At 36.9% G+C, this 24,551-nt stretch overlaps 1 protein-coding gene across 5 annotated transcripts in view; it reads right to left on the bottom strand.

Moving 5' to 3' along the window:
• Nrf1 (nuclear respiratory factor 1) overlaps window positions 1-24,267 on the bottom strand; it is a 139,302-nt gene extending 115,035 nt beyond the window's left edge. For all 5 annotated transcript variants that reach the window (XM_077795943.1, XM_026392790.2, XM_026392789.2 and 2 more), the window contains exon 1: window positions 23,585-24,267. The gene's annotated coding sequence lies outside the window, so the exon portion shown is untranslated. The remainder of the gene's footprint in view (window positions 1-23,584) is intronic.
• Between the last annotated feature and the right edge of the window lie 284 nt (window positions 24,268-24,551).

Below are 24,551 nucleotides of genomic sequence, written 5' to 3' on the forward strand. Positions count from 1 at the left end.
TTATATATCGTGAAACTAATAATCCAATGTGTTACCTAATGCTGCAATCTCAACCATATCTACAACACAGCCAAGAGAACCTTGGGAAGGACTTTAGTTTTGTCTTACTTTGCCTTTTAAATGTGTACATTATTCCAACAAGTATAGTCCTCTGATTTCCAAAGCAGGAGAAACAGTATAATACAGTAAAGAGAGTAGGAGCAATATGGAAGAAGGAAAAGATAGACAAATACAACATAAAACACACAAGAACAAAGTACACAACCAGTATTATTTATGTAGGAAATACCAGTCCTACTAACCTCAATTTCTTAGAAGAACAACATCCTATCACAAGGCAATCATTCCTTTATGTACCTGAAAAATGTGTTTTTGAAAAGCATGTGCAAGCTAAACGTGCATGTCAGCCATTTTGAAAGGCAGTGGGGCAGTTTCTTACAAAACTAAATATACTCTTATCACATGATCCAACAATTGCACTCCTTGGTATTTACCCAAATGAGTTGAAATCTTATATCCGTGCAAAAACCAACACACAAATATTCAAAGCAACTTTATTTATAATTGCAAAAAAATAAAACAAAAACTTGGAAGCAACCAAGATGTCCTTCAGTAGGTGAATGGATAAACCATAGTACAGCCATACAATGGGACATTACATTCGGCACTAAAAAGAAAATAAGCTATCAAGCCATGAAGACATGGAAGAAACTTACTTCTAAGAGAAAGAAGTCAATCTGAAATGGTTACAAATGTATGATTCCAACTATATGACATTTCAGAAAAGGTAAAACTATGGAGACAGTAACAAGATCAGTGGCTGCCAAGGGTTTGCAAGTAAGGAGGGAAGGAGAGTATAGGAGATTTTTAGGGTAGTGAAACCATTCTGAATGATACTGTAACAGATGACAGATATATCAATATGCATTTGTCAAAACCCATAGACAGCAACACAAAGAAAGAAATCCAATGTAAACTATGAGTTTTAGTTAATATCGGCTAATTGACTGTAACAAATTTACATCAAAGTAAGATGTTAAGGGAAACTGGGGATAGCAGAATAGATAGGAAGGGAACTCTCCATATTTTTCATTCAAAATTTTCTACAAATATAAAACTACTTTAAAAAATAAGATATATAAAGTTAAAAAGAGTTTTTAAAACGTTCCCATTAGAAATCATAGTAAATGCCGAGTAGAGGGTTTTTCAACTGCAGTCAGGAATTCTTCCAATAATTTCACCATGATGCCGAATATTTTTAGTTATATAGTGTTATCATTTATATATAATAGTTTATACATAAGTATATTCTTAAAATACAGTTTACATATAATATGTACATTATTTAGTTAATAATCATATAACGTTTAACACATGCACATAAAGGATGTACTGGCGGGAAGAGACTGAAGAGATCAGGAGGGTGGGTCAGCTTCATCCAATGAAGAGACAAGGCTGCTGGTGGCCTTTCCCACTACTGCCACTGGTGAGAACTGCCTTTAGATTTTATCATGCTCTTCCAACTCCCTCTTTGCAGTGGCATGGAATGCTGATAAAGATCTAACTAAAGGTGCACAAGAGGCTAACAGAAATCTCAACAGAGTTCAGTCATCAGTGCTTTTCATGGTGATGTTGAGTTGACAAGAAAAGATAAAATTATAAGTAGTACATAGTATTACAGTTTAAACAGAACAATGATACTCATCATAGGCTTCTTTTCCAATTTTTTTCCATTAAAAATGGTTAAAAACAAAATAGCTCTAAATGTTTAAAGAGATAAGTGTCATCTACCTGGTAATTACGCTTATTAGAAAAATCTTTAATTTTTAAGACACACTAAACAATATGACCCACCTCTTCCCAGATGCCACCTATATGGTGCTTCTATACTAAGAAATAAATCATCAATATCTATGTATATCTGATATGCAGTATTCATCCATATTCTTTCCTTATTTAACTAGGAATCAATTAAACCGGGATTATAGTCTTTATATGGCTGTTTTACAATTTTATGTAATCCGTAAAACATGATCCTTTTGATATTAAAAGGTACCAAAAGTATACACACAAAAGTTGGAAATGAGGAAGTGAAGGAAAAAAATATCAAATGTGATATTTCTGGATGGTAGGTTTACAAATTTTTGTCATCTTCCTACTTTATTTTTAAGATGCCTTACAAAATTATTTTCACATGCCGATATATTAGATATTAATAGCATTTAAAATGAGTATAACTACACATATCAATAAAGTTTAACAACTTATACAAAGTTTTAAAAGATATAAAACAATATACTTTTTCTATGGATATATATATATATATATCCATAGAAAATATAGTTTACATAATATGTACATTATTTAGTACATAATCATATATATTAAAAGTTTGTAAAAATGCAAGGGAATAAAATATAGGTTGATATCTCTTGTTCAAAATGTTTGAGGCCAGAAGTGCTTTAGATTTTGAAATATTTGCATATACATAACAAGACACCTTGGAAATGGGATCCAAGTCTAAATATGAAATTAATGTTTCATACTTCCTTATACAAATAGCCTGAAATTAGTTTTATATAATATTTTTGTAATGTGCCTGTGTTTTGACAATGACATGAGATCAGATGTGGCAACCTAGAACTTACAAACACACAGGATTTTTATTTACTTTTCTTAAAAGTGTCCATACTGACAAATGACTACATTGGCGATGTCTCAGAGAAATTCATTTACTTTAATAATTAAAGAATTATTATTTTCCTGGTTATCAGATAGTTTATCATTGTGGTATGCTATGCCAACTAGGTAGAAGTACAATGAAACACTAAATAGGTTTCTCCCTAAAAAATCAAGTTTCTGAGAAACATTCAGATATGTTCTAGGATATACATGAGTTTGCTATACAGTCTCACACAATTTTATCTTTAAAAAAATTACAAAAATTAAATAGCTCACAAAAATTTCTCTTATACATAAAGGCAAAAACTTCAGTTCAAATATTGTCTCAAATTCAAGATAATATTTCAATATAAAAAATTTGTTTGGGGGCTAGAGTTGTGGCTCAGTAGGAGAGCACTGTCCTGGAATGTGAGGCCCTGGGTTCAATCCTCAGCATTGCATATAAATAAATAAATAAATAAGATCCATTGACAACTAAAAGATATTTAATTTTTGTTATTGCTGTTGTTCAACATAAGATGAATAATTTGTTGGTCCTCAGCATTTAACATTGTTGGTTTTTTTCTTCAGTACTCAGAATTGATCCCAGGGCCAGTCTACCACTGAGCTAACCCAGCATCCCTTTTTAAAAATTTCTGAGATTAGGTCTCTTTAAATTGCCCAGGCTGACCTCAAACTCGGAGAGCCTCTAGTCTCAGGTTCCCCACATAAATGGGATTACAGGTTTATACCATCCTCCCCACCCCCACCCCTGCCTGATATTGATTTAAAATCCATTTAAGACAAAAATGGAGTCAAAGTTCAAAATTCCTACAACAGTTTTGTGTTAAACTATTTTAAAGGTATTCTAAGTATTTGATGTGACCATTCCCTTTGTTAATCTATTTCCTTTAAAAGAACAGAAAACCAATAACCCCTGTTTTAAAGCAATGTCCTAACCTAATCTTATACTTTAATTCCCATGAGGATGAAATAATATGACAATTTACCTTGTGTGGTCAGACTTTCTTATTTGGGAAGCAATTTCCTCAAATTCAAAGAATATAAAAAGTTATAGAAAAAGGTTTCCTTGAACCAACTTCCCCCAACAAGAAGAAAAGAAAAAGAAAGAGGAAAGAAGAAAGCAAGTCCAACATATTAAAAATGAATTAGAAGAGAAACAACAAAATTTATTTAACTCACAAGGGAAAATGAAATTATTTGTTCACATTTTACCTTCTGTAGTCCACTTTGAAAAAATAAAATCAAGCACAGCAGTGACCTATTGAAATTGAAATTTGCTTTTCAGGTTAAATCCATCCTATTTAGAATCCTCTTTTACACCACTAAAGACAAAAAAGCAGAGGACTCACTAATAGCAACCTAACAAGGCTCAAAGTGTTAGCTCTGTAGGTACACCTTATATTGAGTTCTTTATTTCATCATTTGCATTGCCAACACATATCACCTACATTCCATTTGTTCACTTTATTCTAACAATATCTGTGGAAAAGCTGCTCAATCAAACTGCCTGGATGGACATCAGTCTACATAATTTCATTCACCAAATTTTGACATGTTTAAATGCCAGCATATCACATTCATTAAGTAAATATTCTTTGAGCACCTTTTCCATGTCACGTTCTGGATCAGGAACTGCAGGAAAACATCAATAGCAGTTCTCAAAGTGAACCATGAAACCCTGGGTGTCTCTCAGACTCTCAAGAGGGATCCATGAGATCTACATCATTTTCATAATAATTAAAAGCTAGTTGCCTTCCCCCCACTGTGTTTATATTTACACTTATGATACAAAGCAATGGTGGGGTAAAACTACTGACAGCACAATTTAAGTTAACAGCTACTAACTACTATAGTAGCCACAATATAGTAGCTATTATACTCTTCACCATCATGTGCTCACAAAAAAAGGTAGGATAAGGCAGTTTATTTTATTTATGAATGGGCTCAATGAATGAGTAAAAATTAATAATTTTATTAAATATTCATCCTTGAATTCATGTCTTTCTTATTCTGTTCAACAAACAGAACATGCACAAAGTATTTCTGTTACATGTGGAAGTATGATGATGGTCACAAAAATATGGGCACCATTCTCTGAATCAAGCTAAAATTAGCTACTTTTTTCCTGAAGGAATATTATTTTTACTTGAAAGAGTGGCTGTCACACAAATTATATGATCAGACCTGGGTATTTGACATTTTCTCAAAAATTAAAAGTCAGCCTGTCACTAGCAATATTTGTTGTCAACGATGAAATTTGATATTTTAAGTGATAATTAGAATTCTGGAAAACTTATCTGCCACAGTGAGCTTGATAGCTTTTCATTACTTAAAAGGCTTTTCTTATGAAATCAGTTGGTAGTATTAATATAATTTCTGCATCAGCATTTAGAAGATCTGTACAACTCAGTGAACTAATACTTTCCAATGACCAATGCTACAATATTACAAAATCATGCATAGGTTAAAAGAGCCATTCAAAGTGCATGACAAACCAGTAAGTTTGGGCATAACAGAGTACAGTTATGGTTTCATATTCCATATTACAACTCACCTTTAAAGAAATTATTGCTGAGGCTGGGGCTGGGGCTCAATGGCAGAGTGCTTGCCTAGCATGTGTGAGGCACTGGGTTCGATCCTTAGCACCACAAAAAAATAAACAAATAAATAAAGACATTCTGTCCAACTATAACTACAAAAAAAATTTTTTTTTTTTTAAGAAAGGAAGAAAAAAAGAGAGAAATCACTGCTGATGAGTTTGGGCATAACATCAAAGAACAAGAAGCATAAAAATCTAAAATGGAGGGCTGGGGATGTGGCTCAAGTGGTAGCACACTCACCTAGCATGCGTGAGGCACTGGGTTCAATTCTAAGGATATTGTGTCCACCTAAAACTAAAAAATAAATATTAAAAAAAATATATAAAATGGCTCTTAAGATACTCATCTTTTCTAACTACATATTTGGTATGAGAAGATCTTTTTTTTACTTTAACCAAATCAACATTCTGCAACAAAATGAGTGCAAAAGTAGGTATGAGAATCCACCTATTTCCTCTCAAACCAGACATTTAAAAGATTTGTGAAAACTGAAAACAAAATCTCACTAACTTGTTTCAGAAAATTTCTTTGTAGAAATCTTTTTTTTTTTTTTTGGTACCAGGGTTTTAACTAAGGGGCCCTCAACCACTGCACCACATCCCCAGCCGTTTTGTATTTCACTTAAGAGACTGCCGAGTTGCTTAAGGCCTCTCTAAATAGCTGAGGCTGACTTTGAAATAGTGATCCTCCTGCCTCAGCCTCCTGAGATACTAGGATTATGGGCATGCACTACCACACTGGCTATAGAAACACCTTTCAACATGCGTAAATTTACTATTATCTTAAAATTAATGAACATTTTTTAAATTTCTTAGTCTTAATATCTGTAGTCAACATATACAAAAGCCCTTTAAAGTCCTCAATAATTTTTAAGAGAATAAAAGGGTTTTGAGACCAAAGATTAAGAATTACTGGTTTACAGCCTATAATCCCAGTGGCTGCAGAGGCTGAGTCAGGAGGATCATGAATTCAAAGATAGCCTCAGCTAATATGAGGCATTAAGCAACTTAGTGAGACACTGTCTCTAAATGGAATACAAAATAAGGCTGGGAATGTGGATCAGTGGTTGAATGCCCCCAAGTTCAATCCCCAAAAGAAAGAAAGGAATTATTGGTTTAGTTGGACATGGTGGCACACGCCTGTAATCCCAGCAGCTCGGGAGACTGAGAAGGATTTCGAGTTCAAAGCCAGCCTCAGCAAAAGCAAGGTACTAAGCAACTCAGTGAGACCCTGTCTCTAAATAAAACACAAAATAGGGTTAGGGATGTGGCTCAGTGGCCCAGAACCCCCGAGTTCAATCCCTGGTACCAAAAACAAAACAAAACAAAAAAAAAAAAGAAAGAATTACTGGCTTAAAATACAAGAGGGAGAAAAATAATAATCCAAGGCAGAATGTGCGCCATAGCCTCTCTATTCCTGGATATTTTAGTTATTCCTAGACAAACTAGACCTATTGATGTCAATATAATCAAAATGAGTAATTCATTTAGTAAGCATGAAAAAGGCCCAAGCAATAATAAGGTATTGTGTTAAGCCAATTTGAATTGGTGAGTTTTTATTTATTCTTTTCTAAATAAATAACTTTGAGTCAGCCTTTTAAAAAGAGTTCTTACACAGGAGCTAGCTCATTCACAATTCTCTTGGAAATGGATCCCACACAACCTAATTTATAGTGTAAACAGAATTTGGTTCCCCAATTCTCAAAAAAGGGCAAAAAAAAAACCCTTGAAATCCTACATTGGTCCTACATTTTTAAAAAGTTCTATATCTTTTTAAGAAAGTACTTGTTTATGTATATATGCTATGATTTCTATGTTTAATTTTTGTATTATGGCAGTACTGGGAATTTAACTAAGAAGAGACTTACCCTTTTTATTTATTTATTTATTTATTTGAAATTTTGAGACAGGGTCTCACTACGTTGCCAACACTGGTCTTGAACTTGAATTCACTACCTCAGACTCCAAAACAGCTGTGATTACAGGTGTGTGTCACCATGCCCAGCTTCATGTTTGTTTTTAAAAGGGACGGATACAAACATTTTTGTTTAGCCTACCTAGAAGGACAAAAAAAATAGGAGTGATGGTTTCCAGAAAGGGAAACTATGGAAGAGAAAGTCGCTTTGCACTGTATTCCTTTTTACATTGTCTTCTTAACCACATGCATGTAATACTTACTCACAACTTGATATTTTTAGGCAGGCACAGTGGCTCACAACTGTAATTCCAGAGTCTCCAGAGGCTGAGGCAATCACAAGTTCAAGGCCAGCCTCAAAGAGTTGGTAAGACCCTGTCTCAAAACAAAAACTTAAAAAGGGTCGGGAAGATAGCCCAGCGGTGAAGTACCTCTGAGCTCAATCCCTGTACCAAGGCAGTGGTGGGAAGGACTAGATATTTTCAAAAATCCATCTCTACATCACTGATTTCTCTAGTCTTTTATCTCAAATTCAAATGCCAAAAAATGCTAGTATGAAAATAGATTTGAAAAATCACTGGATACACACTTGTCACATTAGTAATGACACACATCTCACACTTGAAGACATTATCAAGAACAATCTGTCTATTAACCAGAAGTGATCAGCCATTGATTACCTGAAGAGCATCTTGTTCACAGAAGACTCTAGTGATGCCATTCAACTGCCCAACATTAACTGATATAGTTGCTACTCCATTGGTAACTTTTTTTTCTTTTTACATTAATCACAGCACTTGTTTTAAAAAATACTCTCTGAATAGCACAAAGGAGCTAAATTTAAATATTTCTTAAACCACAAGCAACATTAAATTCAGCATTCATGGGCTGGGGCTGGGGCTGGGGCTGGAGCTCAGAGGTAGAGCCCTTGCCTAGCATGTGTGAGGCACTAGGTTCCATTCTCAGCACCACATAAAAAATAAAAATAAATAAAGGCATTATGTCCATCTACAACTAAAAAATATATTTAAAAAAACTCAGCATTAAAAAATTGGGAGCTTTAGCTCCCAATATGCACTAGGTACTATGACTTGATATTATCAGCACTTGTGATATACAAAGTAATTTTTGGCAATATGCACTTGAACCTACAAATTCCACTACACAATATAGATTTAATCATAAATGAAAAAGGCTTGGGGATTTTAACCAATTCTAAGTTCAATAAAGCCCTATGATGCAGCTACAGATAAACCTAAATTTAAATTTGGGCAACATCATAGTTGGCTAAATTGTGTCCATAACATAAGAAAATCTGCATTTATCAGATCAGTCTTGCAACTCATGTGAGATTCTAGGACACACATGATGTCCAGGGATGCTGACCAAGCACAGTAGAATCTGGGTAGTTAGATACATAGAAGGCAACATTTAATGCATTAGCTACCATATGCTAAGTACTTCACATGAATTTTCTTTATATCTTCACATTAGTGATAAAAGCATTATTGTCCTTGACATAAGATTGTAAGGAGATTCAGACTCAAAAGTTAAGCAACATGTTCAAGGTTGCAAAACTAGTAGGTGGTATTACCATAATTTAAGCCTGTAGCCTGGTAATGGTTTGAATGGTAGCTCTCAAAAAGACATGGCCATGTTCTAAATCATTGGAATTCATGAATGTTTCCTTATTTGGGAAAAGTGTCTTTGCAGATGTAATCAAATAAGGCTTTTTTTTTTTTTTTTTTTTTTGAGGATTGAACCCAGGGCCTCATGGATGCCAGGCAAACACTCTACCACTGAGCCATATCCCCAGCCCTAAATTAAGGATCCTGAAATTATATTGTCACAAGATGATACAAACCAACAACTGTCCTCATACAACTCAGACAGATGGAGATTACAGACAGAAGAGTAGGAGAAAATGGGGCCATGGAGGCAAACACCTGACTAATGTAGCCACAAGTGACGGCAAGCCACCAAAAACTACACAAAGCATAAAAGACAGACTCTTCCCTAGAGCTTCCTGAGGGAGCACAGCCCTGCAAACACCTTGATTCTGAACAAAGGGTCTCTGGATCTGTGAGAGAATATATTTTTGTTTTAAACCAATAAATTTATTGTAATTTGTTAAAGAAGGTATTTATATTTAGCCCCCAAACTTCATATTTCAAGCATACCCTATCCCAGAAATCTGAAGGAGGCTATAAGGATATTTACACTAAAACAGAGTTCAGAAGACTTTACAATGAAAATAGAAATTATGTTTTTGGAAGCCCCACCCCCAAAAAAGAAGTAAGATCAGTAGATAAAAGTTCCAAGGAGAAATTTCAGTTGAAATTATACTTTCTAACCACCTAAATGTGTTAAAGACTAGTCAGACTGATGTGTTCAAGGAGTGACTGATGACTTTACTTTTAAGCAACACAGCTGGCTTAGAATCTCTTTCCACCATGAGTCCCTAAAATTATAAAATGTTAGATGGTGCCACAACAGCCTAACAATAAGGTATAATAGTACAAATTAGTTTTGTGAGGATTCTACAATCATTCAAATAATTCTGACAGCTTGTTATGTGTCAGGTACTATCTCCTGGTAAGTCTGGTGCCTGAAGATGAACACAAGCACATTATCCACTCTTATATTCTGGTGGGTAATATGCAATAAAGATAAAATTGCATAAATGAATGCATAAGGAAAAAGCTAAAAAATGAGGGAAATCAAGTATAACTTGGATATTATGCTTGAGCAGAGACTCAAAAAATTTATAAGATTTCCTACATAGAGAAGAAATAAAAGGCTTTCTAGTCAAGAAACAGAAAAAAAATCTGTTAGGGAAAATGGTTGGTACAAAATGGTCCAAAAGTTTAGCACAGCCACATTAAGCAACTTCTTCATCCTAAATTCCAAGATAACATGTCCAGACCTATGTATTTAGAAAAACCAATTCATTTTGGCTGCACTAATGTACGAGTGGCTGGTCACACTGGATGCAAGTGACCACTTGCAAGTGTCCAAGAAAGACAACAAGCAGCTAAGATAGAAATGTAGTGGTAAAAATGAAGAGGACAGACTAAGCTTATTTAGAAGGTTAAAAGAACAGGATTATATAATATGGAAAGACAAGGAGTCTGCTGTGAGAAACTGGATGAAATGGCACTATTGACTGAGGTAACCAAGAACGGAACAGGGCAAGTTTGAAAAGGAAGTTCATTTTGTGATGCAGTGTATTCCAGGTATCCAAGAATAGGCAGTGTACATAGAATCCTGAACCTCCAATGGTTGGCCAAATCTGAGTATGCATATTGATGCAGAACACTTGCACAATCTTTAAAGAAAAACAATTATTTCATAAGAACATCATTATTTCTAGTTAAAAAGTTCAAATCAGTGCAAATCTAAAAGAATCACTACTGTACCACAAGCACTAAATTAATATTAAACAAAGACTATCTATTTAAAGGACATTGAGTAACATTTGGCTATAATACTCCAGAGATGACAATCCATCCTCCTGGTGGACTCTCATGTGAAAATTAGCTACTGCTCTCACTCTTTTCAGATATAAAAAAACTGAAAACAAAATCTGAGACAAAACATCAATACTTTTTAATTCCCAGATTCTCTACCTCCCACTACATCTACAAGACACTGAGTTAATATCTTGTCAAGCATAAATAAGGAATAGGAATACACTGCTGAAGAAGAGGCAAGAGAAAAGGAAACTGCAGGACACTTTAAAAGATTAAAAAAATCAGTCAAGGGTTTAAAGCTTTTGCAGACTTCAACCAGTTCCCTAAAGTTCAAAACCATGAACACCAAGACCAAAAGGTTTTTATTAATAGAAAGGAATGCTAATGGTGCAATATCTGCTAACACGCAAATCTATGATGAATTAAAGAAACAAACCAAGCAAGCCCTCTGGACATATTTCAGAAAAGAGTGACAACTCCTCAAGAAAAGCCACAGACAGGTCTTTGAAGGGGAATTTCAGAAGGCAGCATTGTTATCTTAAGAGATGGCAGTTCTACATGTGTTCTTGCCTCTGAAGACCTACCAGTGGGAAAAGATGTGGAGATAGGACAGTAATATTGATGATCCTGACCCTCTATAGGCCTAGATTAACATGTGTGTTTGTGGCTTAGTTTTTAACAACACAAGTTTTTTTTCTTTAATTTGTTTTAAATAACAACACAAGTTTTAAAAGTAAAAAATTAAATTAAAATTGTTTAATTTGATTCGCCTGCTGTAGTGCACGCCTATAATCCCACCAATTTGGGAGGCTTACACAGGAGGACCACAAGTTCCAGGCCAGCCTGAGAAATTAACTGAGACCATGTCTCAAAACAAAAAATAAAAAGGGCTAGGGGTGTAGCTCAATGGTAGAGCACTCCTGGGTTCAACTTACATTAATCTTCCACCCCACAAAAATAGAAACTTATAAAAGAAAAAAAAATGTAGTTATAGATGGACAAAATGCCTTTATTTTATTTGTTTATTTTTATGTGGTGCTAAGGATTGAACCCAGTGCCCCACAGGTGCTAGGCAAGCCACTGAGCTACAGCCCCAGCCTAGAAAAAATATTTTTGTACAGCTGTACAATGTTTGTTTTAAGTTAACTGTCAGGAAGTTAAAATGTAAAAAGTTTATTAAAAAGTTACAGAAAGGTATGAGAAATTTATTACTGAAGAAAAATTCATAAATTTTGTGTTGCCTAAATATACAGTGTTTATAAAATAGTCTATAGTGATGTCCTAGGACTTCACATGCACTCACCACTCGCTGACTCACCCACAGCAACTTCCAGTCCTGAAAGCTCCATTCCCTTGTGTTTGATACAGATGTACCCTCTTTTTTTTTTTTTTTAGTTGTAGTTGTCAATACATTTTATTTATTTATTTTTATGTGGTGCTGAGGATCGAACCCAGGACCTTGCACGTGCTAGGCAAGTGCTCTACCGCTGAGCCACAACCCCAACCCCATACCCTCTTTTAAGTAATATTTTTACAGTCCCTTTTCCATCTAGATATACAGGTATTCACCATTCTATTATCCAACTACTGGGATTCTGTACAGTAAAATGCTGTACAGGCTTGTTGCCTAGGAGAGATTCACTACCATATAGCCTAGGTGTGAAGGAAGCTGTACCATCGAGGTTTATGTAAGTACAATTTATGGTATTCTTAAACAACAACATCACCTACCAATGCAATTCTCAGAATGTGTCCCCATTGTTAAGCCAAAGTATGACTGCACTTAGATGAAAAATGTTACCCAAGATTTGGTTACCACTTTGTACAAAAACTAAACAGCTATCAAAAGGATTAAATACAGAATTAAGTGAGTAGTCAGGAAAACTGGGTTATATTAATAGTTCTAAAGAGGATTCTACTGTATAAAAATCTTTAGGAAGCTTTGAGAAAGACCAGTTACTTTATATGTAAAATTAGAATTTTATATACACACATAAATTATATATCACTTCATTGGGGGAATATGAATTACATATTTCATAGAAATAAAAATATTTATATTTTATAAAGTCTTTTGAGCTTCCAAAGATTTTCTTCCTAAAAAAGGTATTTTTAAAAAATATTTATTTTTCAGTTGTAGTTGGAAACAATACCTTTATTTCACTTACTTATTTTTATATGGTGCTGAGGATCGAACCCAGGGTCCCACATGTGCGAGGCGAGCACTTACCACTGAGCCACAACCCCAGCCTCCCAAAAAAGGTATTTTTAACATAACTATATTATACCACCGCTAATAATAATACTTAATTTATTATCAATGGGGATAACAACTCAGAAGGTCCCAGGGTTACATGAAAGACCAACAATATACTGAAATAAGATGTTCACTTCTGAAATTACCCTGCAAATACAAATCTTTGCTTAGGAAGTATGATGCCAGAAGCAGCAAGTTAATATGTGAATGAAATTGAGGTTAACCCAGGATTTAGCTTTCAGTGTTTACTAAGTAAGCTCTCATTAGCAAGCCTTTACACCCTTACTCCAAAGTTATCCTTACCTCAGCAAAACCACAGAGCATGGAATAAATAGCAAGCATTTCTCAAGTAAATGTGTATTTGAGAGAAAATTTTAAACTATAGATTTGTAACTGCCCCATTAAGAATGTTTCAGGGCTCACAGGTAGTACGCCTGGCACTGAGTGAGGTACTGGGTTCGATTCTCAGAACCACATGAGAATAAATAAAATAAAGGTCTATCCAAAAAAAAATTTTTTTTAATGTTTCAGGACAAAAATTGATCGTGGGCCAGGAGCTGTGGCCCACACCTGTAACCCAGTGAATTGGGAGGCTGAGGCAAGGGGATCAAAGTTCAAAGTCAGCTTCAGCAATTCATCAAGACCCTCAGGAACTTAGTAGGCCCCTTTCTCAAAAAAAAAAAAAAAAAAAAGGAATTGGTGATATAGCTCAGTGGTAAAGTGTTCCTGAGCTCAATCTCCAGAATAAAAAAAGGCTGATAATATCAAATGTGCTTAGACATTTTAGGTCCAAGACAGTATGCACTGTATTATTTTGTTTTATATTTTTATATATGCATACATACGGTATATAGTCATATAAATCAACTAAAATACTAATTTTGTGTAAAACCATGATTACTCTTCTGCTGTTTTACAATAAGCACATATTACATGCCTTTCTAAATTACAATATATAAAAATATATAGTATAAAATGTTATAGTCTCTATATAAAATATACAGTCTATAGTCTTACAAGAGACTCAGATTTTAGAAGGAATTTGTATTTAGAGAAACTTTAGAGTCAAGAATTTAAAAAGGCAAAAATTTTAAGTCATGTAATTGGTGATATATCAGGATTATTATTTTTTTCTTCGGATTTATTACCTGAAGCTAGCTTTTGGGTCAAGATGCTAGTTCTATGACATTGTTCTTACTTAGCAAACCTTGGCTGGTTCTATGACTTATGGGCTATTTTTTTAATATTTATTTTTTAGTTGTAGTTGGACACAATACCCTTTTTTATTTATTTTTATGTGGTGCTGAGGATCGAATTCAGGGCCCCCAAGCACTAGGCGAGCACTCTACTGCTGAGCCACAATCCCAGCCCCTTATGGGCCACTTTTATATGGAAGATACATTACCAAAAATTGTCATAATTGTTTAATGAAAGACAAAACAAACACAAGTGCCCAAAGGAAAAGACAAAATATTCTAGTTTTATTTGGACACTCTTTGTAGATTTAGCAAATGTAAAGATAATCCATTTTGTAGCACTATGAATGAACCTGGAGGACATTACGTTAAATGAAATAAGTCAGGCAGAAATACCCAGTGTTCTCACTCATAGTGGAAGCTAAAGTTGATTTCATAGAAGTTGGTAATATAATAGTGGTTACCTGAGGCTAGGAAGAGTACTGGGAAGAAAGGGATAGAAAAAGGTTAATTAATGAGTACATAAATAGTATCAAAGGATTAAGTTCTTGTGTTCTATATAGCATAGTAGGGTCACTATAGTTATTTATTAATTGCATATTTTAAAATAGCTATAAGAGAGGATTTTGAATGTTTACAACATAAATGATAAATGAGGTAATGGATACGCTAATTACTGATTTTATCATTGTACATTGTATATAAAAGTCAAAATATTACACTGTAGCACAAGTATACAATTATTATGTGTCAAAACAGGTAATCCATAAACAAGCTACTTACAAATTAAATAACAGTTTTCTGTTTAAGATTACCCATTATTTCATATCATTCTTGCTTTTACTAATACCTTCATAGGATATCCTACAAAACAATGCCAACTGATATTAATTATTTCAATTATAAGTTTAGCAATTAACAGTGTGGAGATTGGCTGGAGTTGTGACTCAGTGGTACAGCACTTGCCTGGCATGTGTGAGGCCCTGGGTTTGATCCTCAGCACCGAATGTAAATAAATAAAAAATCCACTGACAACTGAAAATTATTTTTTTAAAAAATGTGGAGATTGTGCTAATGGTGTAGCTCAAGAAAAGAAAAAAAGTTTGAAGATCACTGCCCTGGCAACTAGGGACTAGCAGACAAAACTGTCTCCCAATCTGATTTCAAAGATCCAAAGACTTCAGGAAGAAACTAAAAATGAACAATTATCTAAAGTTTCAGAAAGAAATATTGTAGAAATCAAATAAGTTCTAGTATGGAATATTTTATAAATAATGTTTTTAAATACCTACATTTTATTCATGACTTTAGAAATGTGAACACTACAATGTGTTTCCATTAAATCACCTTAGATCTCAAGGTATTCTATAATTGTTGTATTTCAGAAAGACCTTACAAAACAGTTCAACAGTACTTTCATTTTGTGGTCAGAAAAACTAAATAAGAAAATGTTTTTCCTTTTTCTGTATCTTATCCCATATCACTGAAACATTTGTACACCTTTGAAATTTTCCGAAGTATTAGCAACTTCTAACTCAAAAATGAATTTTGTCTGTGAGTATAATTGATGAAGTAACCTGTTTCCTTCAAAACACACTTTTCCTTTAAAACAATAGTAAAAATATAAAATATAAGTAAAAATATTACACTGTAGCACACGTATACAATTATTATGTGTCAAAACAGGTAATCCACAAACTAACTACTTACAAATTAAATAACACAAGTTTTCAGTTTAAGATTACCCATTTATTCATATCATTCTTGTATGTGAACACTACAATGTGTTACCATTAAATCACCCCCAAAGCCTACTGTATCAATAGAGCATAAAGAGTCATCTATTAGTATGAGTTCTGGTGTATTAAAAACAAATAAACAAAAAATAAGGACTCTAATAAAATACTTGGCAAAATTCTGAAACTGGTTATTAAGCTTTATTTTAGCATTCCCCTTATCTTCCTCCTGGTGGTCCTTACTCCCATCTCTAAGAGGTGAATCAGACAGGCACGGTGACATGTGCCTGTAACCCCAGAGGCTTGGGAGACTGAGGCAGCAGCATCACCAGCTCAAAGCCAGCCTCAGCAAAAGCACTAAGCAACTCAGTGAAACCCTGATTCTAAATAAAATACAAAATAGGGCTGGAGATGTGGCTCAGTGATTGAGTGCCCCTATTCTCAGTACTTGCCCCCCCAAAAAAGAGGTGCCTCATGTCTTCCAAAAGTTCCTCACCTAGACACTCAAAATTTCTTCCCCTTGATTTATTCCACTAGTAAAGATAACTGGTTTCAGCCAACTAACACAATCAACACTTTATTTAATCATTAATGTTAGTGAAAAGACCCTTAACTTTTGTGTCAAAAGCTCCTTGAGAATCTTTTTTTTTTTTGGTGGTGGTGGTGGTGGGAGGGGGTAGTCAGGGATTAACCAGAGCACTCAATCATTGAGCCATATCCCTAACCCTTTTTATGTTTTATTTTTGAGAAAGGGTCTCCCTAAATTGCTTAGGCCCTTGCTAAATTCCTGAGGCATGCTTTGAATTTGTGATTCTCCTGCCTCAGTCTCCTAAACCACTGGGATTACAAGTGTGCACCACGAGGCCCAGCTCCTTGAGAATCTTGTAAAAGTGAGAAGGAACGCTTGTCCCCACATTATTGCACAGGTACTCATACAAATTTTTCATGCAGTTTCAAGAGATTCAGGGTCATGCAGTCAAAATATATTTTATTGAACCCCAGAACCATAAATCTTAGGTATGAAATCCCTATATTTAACATACTAATATCATAAAACCTCAAAATTCTCCAAGAGAAATTTGTATTTTAAGAGACTGGCAACTCAAATGGATTCTAATTCTCAGAATTAGAAACAGGCTTTCAAGATGGTGTTAATAAAAAATTAAACAACAAAAGCCCAACAATGGGGAGAAAAGATTTTTAGGCAGTCCCCACTGGGGGTCATCTCCTGAAACTTTCAAGCTGCCATTCCCATAAGAGAAAAGGAAAACCAAAACCTATTTCTAAGCATGGGTCTTCTATTAAATTGGGTTTCAAAGGCCCTCTACCCATATTTAGTAATGCTCTAGAAATATATTGTCTAAATTATCATGATGCCTGGCAAAACAATACATGCATAATACATACATACAGGGATATTTTGAAAATTTCTTTTACCTCTTAAATGCCAAATCCAATTTTTATCCCAGTAAGTTCTCTGTAGTATTTCACATGGCAAACATCCCTCTTAAGATTCTTTTTTTAAATATTTTTTAATATTTATTTTTCAGTTTTCGGTGGACACAACTTCTTTTATTTTATGTGGTGCTGAGGATCGAACCCAGCGCCCTGCGCATGCCAGGCAAGCGCGTTACCGCTTGAGCCACATCTCCAGCCCTTAAGATTGTCTTAATCCCTCTCCTCAGCTTCTTCAACCCTACATCATTCTATTAATTATTCACAATTTCATCAACTTCCCTCTAGGATCCTCTTCTAGTTGACCCTCAGATGTTGATGTTCCCAAGGCTGCCCTTAGTTTTTTCCTCACTTCTAATATTATACTATTTTTACAGTTTCCATATGACATTATGCTGATGAATGCAAATCTCTTAATTAATCCCTACATTCGATTCAGTCAGTTCATTCCCTCCACAAACTGAACCCATCTGGAATAATGCCCTATTATCTTCCTCCTCAAATTCTGTTCTTCCTACACATTCTCTAACTTAAATACATTTTCATCCTTTAACCAGATTATAATCTTGTACTCAAATACCACCAAAACCTGACAATTTTAAAAATAATCTCCAGAATTTATCTCCTCTTAAATCACAACTTAGTAGTCTCAAAGGTATCCAATCCAATCTTCACATCATCTTTTTTTAAAAACAGAGTAAGAATTGGGGGTGTATCTCAAAGTAAGAGCATTTGCCTAGCATGAGCAAGGTCCTGGATTCAATCCCCAGCATTAACAAAACAAAAAAAAAAATAGTTATTACTTTAAAAAATTCAAAATCAGAGTAGATTTCCTACTCAAATTTCATATAGTCCCCAAAATACCTACAGAATAAAATCCATGCTTGTGAGCATGCGATTACAAACTCTTCCTATGAAGCCACAACTTTATTGGTTCCATTTTCTAGTACTCACAACTACAATAAACTTTACTTGCCATTTCTCAAATTATACTGTTGATGGCCTTCTTGTAGCCTCCTCTTCTCTATCAATAAAATGGCTATTTTTCCTTCAGAGGCCTCAAACCTCTCCTACATGAAAAAAGTGATCCCTAACCTCACCTATTTTCCCTGTCACTGACCCCTTCCCAAAAGGTATCCCTCCCTCTCTTCCCAATCCCACACCACTCTTTCTTTACTCTATTTTGGTTTTCAACAAGTTATACTATAGTTAGAAGAGCCCAATCTTTATCCTTTCCTAGACAAGGCCCCCAGTTCACTTGTGACTCTAGCACCTAGCACATGCCAAGAATGTTCAATGTCTTTAATCAATGTCTGGTAAATGAATGGCAAAACTCTAAAAAAAGGACACACATAAGGAGGTTATTTCTCAATGGAGGGTATGCCTCACTCTCTTCTGAAGACAAAACAAAAATTAGGTCTCCTGATCCCTAGCTCCCCATTTCTAGTCCACTGCTTTAATAGCTTTAAGCAATGTTTCATGGGGACATTTCCTAATTTCCTCTTGTTATTTGTAGGTTTAGCTGCCAGCCTAACCACATTAGCATTCAGGAGCAGCAACAAAACAGACTAAGTTCTAAAGAGCAAAGACTTTACAACTAGCAACAGTAAAATACAAGCTCTCAAAAAAAAAAAAAAAAAAAAGGTCTTAACATACAAGCATTTGAAGTTCATCCTTCACAAAGATGCCTTAAAAAGGCCCATATAGTTTATCCAACAGGCACCACTTTAAGAAATCTTAAGATAATGTCCACTTAAATTATCAAACTTTTCACATTTCTAACCACAGAAACCAGCATACCCCAATTAAATACACTGCTTATATAATAAAAAATGCAATTACCACAAACAAGAGATACTCTAAATCACCAAAATGATTAAAGTAGGTTTAAAAATATCTTCACCCTAGGCTGAGGCTGTAGCTCAGTGGCAGAGCCCTTGCCTAGCACGTACAAGGCATTGGGTTCGAGCCTTAGCACCACATAAAAATAAACAAGTAAAATAAAGGCATTCTGTCCATCCACAACTACAATTTTTTTTTCAAATATCCCCACCATTTTTTTTTTTTTAAATCAGATGTCACTTTCCCTTTCCCTCTTCTCCCCACCAACCCTTCCTCAATACACACATACCTTCTTCATAAGACATGGCTTCTTAAAGAAATTGCCTGATGATTTGGTGCAGGTGGAATTTTAAACCATTTGTGGTTGGCCAAAGCAGATGTCTCAGTCTGGGATTCAGAAGATCCCTCATGGTCAAATTATCTCTTTTAAATAAGTGACTGATATCAGTGACAGAATACAGATTTGCCTCAAAGGATCACAAACGTAGTAGGCCTGCCACAACTGCAACTAATTTTGTTCCTTAATATATTCAATCATCTTAAACAGCTGTATTTCTGGCATTTCTTCAGTTCATAGGTTTAATTTGATATCATATAAATGCACATATTTAGAACATTTTAGGCACAAAGAACACAGGATGAGGGCTGGGGATGTGGCCAAGCAGTAGCACGCTCGCCTGGCATGCGTGCGACCCGGGTTCGATCCTCAGCACCACATACAAAGATGTGTCCTCCAAAAACTAAAAAATAAACCTGTAACCTGCTTTAAAAAAAAAAAAAAAAACACAGGATGAAACCTTTTTAATATCTCAGCAACTAAATTGCATTGCATGAAGTTGAAAACACATTAGCCTAACTCTGAACTGCACTTTAGAAAAAAATATATATTCCAAGATATATATAATCCCATTATTTTCCTTGAGCAGTCTAAAACTCATTATTCAAGTTTTGTCCATGCTACATAAAATAATCTCAAACAGGGCTGGGTTGTGGCTCAGCAGTAGCGCATTTGCCTGGCATGTGTGAGGCACTGGGTTCGATTCTTAGCACCACATATAAATACACAAATAAAATAAACGTCTATCAACAACTAAAAAAAATTTTAAAAAATAATCTCAAACAAAGCATTTTTGTTACTCTGAGATTAAAAGTTTCCAATAACTCAATGTGGTTGTAATTTGCAAACACCAAAATAGATTTTACCTTTATTATTTCTCTTCTAGCCTGTTCACCTTAAAATACTGATGGATAAAAGCACTAAACTGAACACCCAACAAAGTGGATAATGCACCCCCCTAGTTAATAAAGAAGTAACTATATGATACATAACACAAAAATTAATATGTATCCTGAGACTCAAAAAACACTAGACTTGGACTAAATAAAATGTTTCTAAAAGAAATTTAACAAGTGGGTTTCTTTCTCATGGCTATTTTACTCAACATTCATGGGTAAGCTTAGGCTGAAAACACTAGCCTTAGCTCTCAAGGAAAACATGAAAGAGCTGAAAGAAAATGTCCTTAGCATTGAACAGTTTCTGAAATGTTTTTTACGAAACCAAAGAATGATATTCTGTAAAATGGATTTTCCAAATACTATTTCTATATGTTTAATAAGCATCATATATAGTCACACATACACATCTCAATTCTCAAATATCCCATTTCCTGGACTGGCCTTGATTACAGACCCAGAAAGAATGCATATAAACTCTTGAGGTTAGAGTAGGTATTTGTGAAACTCAACAACCCACAGTTTCCCCTCACCCTTCAACCTGGAGTAGATGAATAAGCCTGCTTCAGCATCAAGCACAGGGCTTGTCTAAAGACATCTGACAGAAGTTGACATACACATTAACTTCCTGAAGGCTGAGGTTCATAGTCCTCCCACCAAACCAAAAATTCATCATGCCTTTTCAAATACTTATGAAAAAAGCTTAATTTCAATAATTGTCATTCATCATTATTGTTCCCCAACAAACATTTACTGAATGCCTTACTACATATAAGAAAAGTTGTAAAAAATTAATCCTAGATAAAAAGCTTAATTTCTCAATCACCCATTTTTGGGTACTTCACTTAAAATGCTTCTTGAAAACAACCCAGAGGTCTGGTTAAATCTGGTATACAGGCAATGTAAACTCGTATTTTAATTGTAGGAAGTTGGCCTTCAACACCCTAACTAAAACAGCAATGGTTGCATAACTATGCTTTAATAAAACAACAACAAAAAAAATCCAGTTTTGGATTCCACTGGACTACACATGAATTGGGAGGAAAAACTGAAATCCTTTCTGCTTTTATTCCCTCTGTATCTGGACAAGGACATTCATAACTCCTATAGTCCCTTAGGTGACTGTAACTAACTCCAGAAGCTAAATTTCCTTAAAACACAGCGTGAGATTTTTTTTCCCTTTTTCTCTCTAAATGAGAATATGGACTACTCACTATTAAGCAAAAGGTCATTTTCCCTTCTTTATGCTGAGTGTTGAGACTATGATATTGCAAATAAGGTGAGCCAAAGGATTAAATAAACAGTTATTCTAATCAGATTTTTGTTGTTTGTTTTGTCAAAGACCCTGTTGAAAGAAAGTGTACTATCAGAAGAAAAAAAGGGCTGGGGAGTGTAGCTCAGTGGTATAGTAACATTAGCATGCCCCAAGGCTCTGAGCATGATCCCCAGCACCAAAGAAAAATGTGGCAGGAGTCCCCAGACACAAAAAATTCTGCACACAATTTAGGAGCCAAGAGTTAAATAAACTACATTACATATGGTAATTGTATGTTGCCTTTTGCACTCACAAGGAAATTACATTCAGATGCATAGATAAAACTAGTCAAATTTTCACTAATTTATAGGATAACTTGTCAGGAACTTTCAAACAATTCTAGGGAGTCAGGATACTACTGAATTAAGAAACCAAAACACACACACACACACACATCTCCAAAGCTTTCCCTGAGTGAAGAAGAATCCAATAACCTACTGTTCAAGGCCTAATAATAATAATAGGAATTTTTTAAGAGACAAGGCTGAGATAGAACGGGAAAAGGACCACTGTGAGCACAGAAGATGCCCTGTTACAAAAGCTGTACCCATACTATTGAACACCGTCCAGGTTGACAGGCTCACTCACGCTACCTTTCTCCCAATGCAATGATATCCTTTAAACGCTTTTTTAATATGTGAATTTTGCTATGACCACAAAAAGAATTCAGCACAACTGACACCAGCTCTAGAGCAAACAATTAATATACAGTATTCTAACTTAATGATTGGAAGAAGGGAAGGTGAACAGGCAACAGCTCCTCCAACTGGTTGGCAGATATCATTTGAAGCCCTAAAAACATTAAGATTTTAAAATAACTTCAAGTTTTGGTGGGCACAGTTAGATGCACAGTAGAAACTTTGGGACCAGAAGCAACAACACAACAGGTGAGAGAAGTGGTGGACATCACGGTACAGTGAAGTGCATAACATGCAATGGCAAACCCTCGAATTCCCACCAAAAGGCTGGGAATACTGTAATAATACCACGCACAAGACCATCTCCGAGCCCCGTCTTTCCAGTAGTAAAGATTCGGTTCCTTAGGAGGGGCGCGCCACTCCCCCCTCCCTTACCCAAGAGATCACCACCCCAGGGACAGGAAGAACCGAGACCCCGCCATGGTCACATCTCCGCTGGGGAAAAAAACACAATGTCGCTCCTTATTTCTGCGTACAAAAGGACTTTGCGCCCTCCTCCTCGAACTGCCGCCTGGGCCGCCTCCTAACAACTTGCAAGAAGGTGGGCAACGCGCCATATTCCAGCGTCCCCCAGTCCACCTGGGTAACAAGCCCACGCCACCCCGGCGGGAGGGAAGCTTCGGAGGTCGTCAGCTCAGCCAGCCTCTTCTCCCGCAGAAGACAGCAGCTCCCGCGCCCCGCCCGGTCCCGCCGGGCCGTGCTGCCAGCGAACGAGACCAGGGAAGGGCCCAGGGGGAGAACGCCGAGCCGCGGCTCCGGTCCCGCGCAGCCCGCCCACCTCCCGCTCCCGGGCCCGGCGCGCTCTCCCGGGCCGCCCGCTCCCGAGCCCGCGGGAAGGCCGGGCTCTGGGTTCCACCACGGGGAGGAGGCCGCGGCCCCGAGAGCCTCGGGCGGCAGGGCAGGCCGGAACCCTGGAGCTATCAGGAGGGCAGCGCCTCCCTCCCGAGCCCGCCAGGACGCCTGGGGCCTAGTGCGGCCTGCGCATCCTCGGGGTGGCGGTTTGACTGGGCCGGGCCGGGGCCCCCAGCCCCAGGCGGGCCGAATCCAGCGGGGGCCCAGGCCCGGAGCCGGGGGCGGCAGGGTGCCGGCTGCGGGGCGGGCCGGCCGGCCGGCGGGCGGGCGGCGTGTTGCGGCTGCGCCGGGGCTGAAATAGCTGGAGATTGCGCGGTAGGGCACTCACCTCAGAGCGGCTGCGCTACCGTGGGCCTGCGCCGTGGAGACTGCGACCGCGCCGGCTCCTCGCAGCCTCCTGCCACCAGCGGCAATGGCGAGCGCTGCCGCCTCTGCCGCCGCGGCCGCCGCCGAGGAGGGGGAGGGGAGGGAGGAGGCACGCACGCGACGCACGGCTCGGCTTCCCCGCCCGCGGCCGCCATGATGGGGAGGTCGGCGCTGCTCCTCCGCGGCGGGTTGGGGAGGGGGCTTTCGGCTAGGCTTCTGGCGTCCCCCCGCCTACTCCTTGAAGTCTCCTGTCACTGCATACGTTTGTCTGGGGCCGGAACCATGAAAGCGACTGGATGAACAAAACGTGGTCGCCGCAGAGAAGGGGTGCATGAAGCATAAAATGGTTGCTGATCTGAAAAGAGTGTCATCTCTCGCCCCCAGCCCGAGGAATTAGGACCTCCGGAGTGTGTCAGGACGATCGGAAAGGCACTCACTCTTGCACTTTTCTCCGCTTTGTCGGGCCATTTGCACCCTCACCCTCTCTTCGCAGTGACTTTTCAAGCCCTACCCAGATATTTAAAAGCAAAAGTTTTTATACAAAGCAAGATAATGAAATTTATTCCCTCATTCGTTCAGCAAACATTTCTAGGGAGCCCTTTATGTGCCGAATGTTGTTCTGGGTGCGCTTAAGATACACCTGTTAGCAACGCAAAATACTAAAAATAAATAAATAAATAACGTCATTGCTCTCATGTAGTTTTATATGAAGCAATTGGGACTCCCCAAGCAAGTGCCTCACAAATGAATGGACAGTGGGAGCACAACCTGATTTTGGAGACATGAGGGGTAGTTTTGTTGTTTGTTTTAAAAGTAAGCAGGAGACCACCTCCATAAGAATCACTCAGACTCGTGGTTTAAACGTAGTTCCCCAATTGGTATCGTTAGAATCTTGGCTCGTTAGCATACCAACTAGCATTTTTCCCCTT

Source organism: Urocitellus parryii, chromosome 3 (assembly GCF_045843805.1).
Source record: "Urocitellus parryii isolate mUroPar1 chromosome 3, mUroPar1.hap1, whole genome shotgun sequence".
NCBI lineage: Eukaryota > Metazoa > Chordata > Mammalia > Rodentia > Sciuridae > Urocitellus > Urocitellus parryii.